The sequence below is a fragment of the Oryx dammah genome, unplaced genomic scaffold (genome assembly GCF_014754425.2).
Source record: "Oryx dammah isolate SB20612 unplaced genomic scaffold, SCBI_Odam_1.1 HiC_scaffold_23, whole genome shotgun sequence".
In the NCBI taxonomy this organism is placed as follows: domain Eukaryota; kingdom Metazoa; phylum Chordata; class Mammalia; order Artiodactyla; family Bovidae; genus Oryx; species Oryx dammah.
This window is the reverse complement of record NW_024070207.1, coordinates 79,477,042-79,483,041: the sequence shown is the minus strand read 5'-3', so window position 1 is coordinate 79,483,041 and position 6,000 is coordinate 79,477,042. Positions and strand designations below refer to the sequence as shown.

General features: G+C 47.0%; 1 long non-coding RNA gene across 2 annotated transcripts; it reads left to right on the top strand.

Annotated features, from left to right (window-relative positions):
* The first annotated feature begins 413 nt into the window (after positions 1–413).
* Positions 414–2,566, top strand: LOC120882124. 2 transcript variants are annotated; one of them, XR_005725422.1, is made up of 2 exons: positions 414–720; positions 2,324–2,566. It is a non-coding gene; the product is annotated as an uncharacterized LOC120882124 (long non-coding RNA). The 2 variants fall into 2 exon arrangements; XR_005725423.1 differs by lacking the exon at positions 414–720 and adding an exon at positions 751–998.
* Positions 2,567–6,000: the final 3,434 nt, after the last annotated feature.

Genomic DNA, 6,000 nt, shown 5'->3' with positions numbered 1-6,000 from the left:
GTCTGCCCAGGGTCACTGGGGACACCTGGGCACTGGGCGAGGCGGGGGGTTGGAATCGGGGGGGGGGGTCTGGTGGATTGTGGGAGGTTCGGCTGGAGCCTCTGGGGATAGGTGGAGGGGCCATCTGAGGCTACATGGACCAGCAGGGTTACCTAGGACATCTAGAGGGGAATCGGGGTGCCTGGGCCACAGGGAGCAGACCGTGTTCTGTTGGGACATCTGGGAGAATCTCGGTCCTTCTGGATATTGGGGGGAAGAGTTTGGAATCTGGGGTTGTGTCGGGGGCCCCCGTCAGAAACCTCCAGAGATATTCACAGGGTGTTCGGAGGTGTCCAGGAGTGCTGGAGTTAAATAGCTCGCCAGGGATATCGTGGGAGCAGGCGGGGGTCCACGGGCATTCCCGTGATAGTCGGGGGTCCAGGGAGGTGAAAGGCACAGTCGGTGACCTTCGGGACTCTGAAAAGGAGTGGTCTCGGGGATCTTGAGGGGAATTCTAGGTCTTCGATCGTAGGGGCCCGTGAGGGTTCGCTGAGACTCAGGGTGGGCCCTGATCTGTTCTTTTCACTCGCGCAGGCGGTGGCGGTCCCCAGCCCGAGGGCCCCCGCGCCAGACAGTTCCTGGCGCGGCTGGATTTTCGCCCCCTGGCGGCCCGAGCTGCGGCCGACGTGGCGGCGCTGGTACGCAGGGTCGGCGCCACCTTGCGCCTGCGCCCCAAGGAGGGTGCGTGATGGGGCGTGGCCTTCTGGGGCGTGGTCGGAGTGGAGCGTGGGGGCGGGCCCAGGATTGTTAGTTACCCACCTTGGTGGGAGGGCTTCCCTGGTGCCTCGGAGGGTAAAGCGTCTACCTGCAATGCGGGAGACCTAGGTTCGATCCCGGGTCGGGAAGATTCCCTGGAGAAGCAAATGGCTAACCCACTCCAGTACTCTTTCATGGAAAGTTCCACGGTCGGAGGGGCCTGGTAGGCTACAGTCCATGGGATCGCAAAGAATCATACACGAGTGAGCAATTTCACTTCTGTTGGTGGGACCAATGAGTGTGAATACGGAGGCCCGCGCTCGGCTGTGATTGGAGGGTGCTGGTTTTAGCCTAGAATATTCCTCTAGGAGGTGACAGAGAGAGGATTAGTAGTTGAACGCTGCAAGGTTAGCTGTGGGTGCGGAGCTTGATATTTACTTTCGTCAGTGGGGTTTCAAGTGGTATTTCTGAGGAGGCCAGGCCTGGAGAGGGTTGGGGGGGCATTGGGTGAGGGGCAGGCCTAGAATGTTAGTCAAGGAGGCGGAGTCTATAAACGCACTGGGAGTGTGGCTGGAACTGTCAGGAATAATAGGTTGAGGTTTTATAGGCTAACTGGTCTTTCCTCGTAGCTCAGTGGGTAAAGAATCTGCCTGTAATTCAATTCAGGAGTCCCGGGTTTGATTCCTGGGTGGGATGATCTCCTGGAGTAGGAAATGGCAACCCATCTAGTATTCTTGCCAAATCCCATGGACAGAGGAAGTCTGGCGGGCTATATAGTGCATGGGGTAGCTATAGTGCATGAATCGGACACGACTTAGTGACTGCTGCTGCTGCTAAGTCGCTCAGTCGTGTCCGACTCTGTGCAACCCCAATGACGGCAGCCCACCAGGCTCCCCCATCCCTGGGATTCTCCAGGCAAGAACAATGGAGTGGGTTGCCATTTCCTTCTCCAATGCGTGAAAGTGAAGATTGAAAGTAAAGTCACTCAGTCGTGTCCGACTCTTAGCGACCCCACAGACTGCAGCCCACCAGGCTCCTCCGTCCATGGGATTTTCCAGGCAGACTTAGTGACTAAAACCCGGCTAATTAGAGAGCAGGACCTGGAATCCTGGAGAAGCACGGTGTAGGGTAGGCCTAAGGGTTTAAAATGAGGGCAAAATCTATGTTTTATTTGAGGGATGTAGGAAATTTGGAGGATTGCTTGAATATTTGTTGCCAGGGTTGTTAGCTAAGAAGGTGGGATCAGGATGGTTATTCGGGTGGGTGGAGCCTGGATGATTACTAGGGTCTCGGCTTACATAGTAAGAGTGGTGAAACCCGGATGTGAATTCAAAGAGAAGCGGCTAGAATGTTTATATAGGGAAGAGCCCTATCCAGTTTCACAGGACCATCATTAAAGATTTTCTTTAGCAATGTGGGAGACCTGGGTTTGATTCCAGGAAGATCCCCTGGAGAAGGGAATGGCTATCCACTGCAGTATTCTTGCCTGGAAAATCCCGGACAGAGGAGCCTGGCCAGCTACAGTCCATGGGGTTGCAAAGAGTCAGACAGGACTGCAGGACTAACACTAGTCTCTTTTATTCTTTAGCCCTTAGAATACCAGAAGGACAATGACATCGTGGATTTGTCCCAAGATGCCCTTGCCTCCTAGGAAGAGTTCCTGGCATGTCAAGTACAGTCAGTTTTAAAAGTGTTGCCTTGTACTTCCCTGGTCGTGCAGTGGCTAACGTTCAAGGCTCCCAATGTAGGGGGCCAGGTTCAATTACCTTGGGGAATTGGATCCTAAGTAACTAAGACCTTGCACAGCCAAATAAATATTTTTAAGAAAAAAACGTGTAATTTTGGGAAGCTTGAACCATCCATCTTGCCAATATTTCCTTCATGAATCTTGGGTTCTTGGATTGGAAGAGAGGGTGGAAGAGAAGGATGGGAGCTGCAGGAGAGCATTGAACAGGGCCATGCTGAGAATCCAGCACAAGCCTTGAGTCAATATTGGATGTCTCTCCATTTATTTAGGTCTTCTTTAATTTCTTTCAACAGTGCTTTGCATTTCCTAGAGTACAATTTTTATGCTTCTTTTGTTAAATTTGTTCCAAAGTATTTTTATTATTTTCAGGCTGTTGTGAATGGAGTTATTTATTTCATTCTTGTCTATAGAAATACAATTTATTTTTGTATATTGATTTTCTATCCTGTAACCTCGTGAAACTTACTAGTTCTAATTGTTTTTCAGTTGGTTCCTTAGGCTTTTCTATGTAATGACATTTGCAAATAGAGATGGTTTTATTTGTTAAAAAGGAAACAATCAATGCAAAATGGAGTGATTTGTGCTAAGCTCCACTGATATTTAATATCTAACCTAATTGTACTTGCAGGCTATCCTAGGAATTGAATTTTAAGCCAATTAGTCTGTGAGGTTTTTTTTTTCCTGGTCAGCACTAGTGAGGTAATCTGCCTAAGACATCCTCCCTTGCCTTCCCCTGAAGGGAGGGTGACCTTCCCAGAAATAATTCACTGTTTAAATTGTGGTTTAGTCACTAAGTCCTGTCTGACTGTTGGGATCCCATGGACTGTAGCCCACAGTCTGCTCTGTCCATGGGATTTCCCAGGCAAGAATGCTGGAGTGGGTTGCCATTTCCTTCTCCAGGGAATCTTCCTGACCAAGGGATTGAACATGCATCTTTGGCATTGCAGTCTCCTGCATTGCAAGTGAATTCTTTGCCACTGAACCACTTACTTGTCCTTTCTTTTGTCAACATTTTCCAATATGGATGCCTTTTATTTCTTTTTCTTGCCTACTTTTCCCAACTAGAATTTCAGGTACAATAGTGAATAGAAGTAGCAAGAGCAGACATTGTTTTATTCCAGATCATGGGTACAAAGTATACAGAGTTTCATGATTGAGTAAAATTTTAGCTGTTTTCTGGACCCACTGTTTATGATAAGAAGCCTGCTTGGGACTTTCCTGGTGGCCTAGTGGATAAGAATCCGCCTGCCAGTGCAGAGGACAAGGGTTTGATCCCTGGCCCGGGAAGATTCCACATGTGTTGATGTCCTTTAATGGACCAGAACCTGGTGGTCTGGAGTCGACGATGAGAAAGTGAAAGGAGAGAGGCTAATATTTCCTGGGTTACGCAGCTGGCTTTTGCGTTCCAGGAAATCAGCCAGAAATAGAGAGAGAGAGAGAAAGAAAGAAAGACACGGGACCAAAGCTATGATGGAACAAAAGTGTTTTAATCAACATGGTGTGGGCATATATACTGCAGTTATTCTCAGCAAAGATAAAGATTAAAATTCCAGACTTACAAAACATAGGCTAGCCATATTAAAGAGAGAGTTGTAAACAATCACTTTTACCCTATGGTTCATAAGAAGGAAGAGGGTACTTATCACCATATTGAAAAACTAATGAAGGAAATGCCTGGATCCCTGAGCCCCGGAAGAGGCTTGCCTATAAGGAACAGAGGATTCCTGACAGATCCAGAACAGCACACAGGAAGCCTCCTGTTAAATGCTTCCTGACACACATGCCAAGGAGCAACTAAAGCCCTTGAGCCACAACTACTGAGCCCGAGTGCTGCAACTACTGAAGCCCGTGTCTAGAGCCTGTGTACCGCAATGAAAGAAGCTATGCCAGTAAGAAGTACATGCACCGCAAGGAAAAGTAGCCCCCGCTCACTGCAACTAGACAAAGTCAGTGAGCAGCAATGAAGACCCAGTGGAACCAAAAAAAGAAGACTGCTTGTAATATTATTGGGGTTACCTTGTAGATTAGTCATTTTTCTCTTTGTTCTTTCAAGGTTTTCTCTTTGGATTTTAACATTTTTGAATATGATGTGCCTAGGTATCTATTTCTTTGCATTTATCCTGCTTGGAGTTGGTTAAGCTTCTTGGACATGTAGATTTTAGCTATTACTTCTTTGAATTTTTTTGGCTCTTCTCTCTATCTCCACTTCTGCATCCCCATTACACATATACTGGTGCACCTAGTCGTGTCCCATATTTGTCTGATGCTCTATTCATTTTTTTCTTCATTCCTTTTACAATCTGTTCTTCAAATTGCATAATTTGCATTGAACTCTCTTCTAGTTCACTGCTCCTTTCTTCTGCTAGCCCCAAAGAGCTACTTTTAGTCCCTCTGCTTATTTTTTTTTCATTTTAGTTATTGTCCTGTAGATGAAAAACTAATTGGTTGATCCAAAAAAGAAATGAAGAATTTTATTCAAGTCAAATTTGAGGATTATAACCTGGGAAGAGCATCTCAGAAAGCTCTGAGAACTGTTCTGGCCCTTAGAAGTCAAGATATAGTTATATGTTTTTTGAGACAGAGGGCTATACATCAAATGATGTATGATGATTTACATAATCCAGATCTAAGCATCATCATGGTAGGTCATGTTACAAGATCAAGAAAGAATATTGTCTTTTAAGGAGTTGTCTTGTTGATGCTTGAACTCGCTGTCTTTTAATTAAAATTTTTGCAGGAAGGGGGACCCCTTCCTGGGCCTGAGTGGGCTCTTGTCTAACACTCTGTTAGACAGTTCACTCAGAAAGGAATTGTCTGAGAAGACCCCTGTGCTGACAAAGCAAGAGACTATTGGGAAAGGGCATCTGGGTGGAGAGCAGGAGGGTAAGGGAACCCAGGAGAACTACTCTGCTACGTGGCTCACAGTCTCGGGTTTTAGTTAGTTTCTGGGTTATCTCTGGACCATGACTCTGACTCAGAGTCCCTCTTCCATGGCATGCACGTTGCTCAGCCAAGATAGATTCCAGCAAGAAGGTTTCTGGGAGGTTGGTAGGATATATGGACTGGCGTCCCCCTCTCTCCTTTACACCTTTCCTGAATTATTTTGGTTGTTGGTAGCTTGTTAGTTCTCTGTTCTTTACCAGGACCTCCTGTTGTTAAGACAGTTCATGCAGGTTGTTACTGTGTGCCTGGCCAGGGCAGGCAGTTTCAGTTAGTGCTTCCCTAACAAAATCACTCACCTGGCATCAGGACTTACTGAAGCTCAGGTTCTTTATGTCTCAGCACAGAAGGAATTCAGAAAGAGACAAAGCAATGGGCAAGAAGTAGGCATATTAATGTAGGACTCTTATGAGGGAGACAAGCGTGCAGGCAAGGGGCACTGCCCCAGGAACTAAGTGGGTAAGTAGGTTTATTTAGGGAGATACACACTCCCTAGATGGGCTTCTCATTGCTGTGGCTTCTCTTGTTGTGGAGCATAGGCTCTAGGGTGCACAGGCTTCAGTAGTTGTAGCATGAGG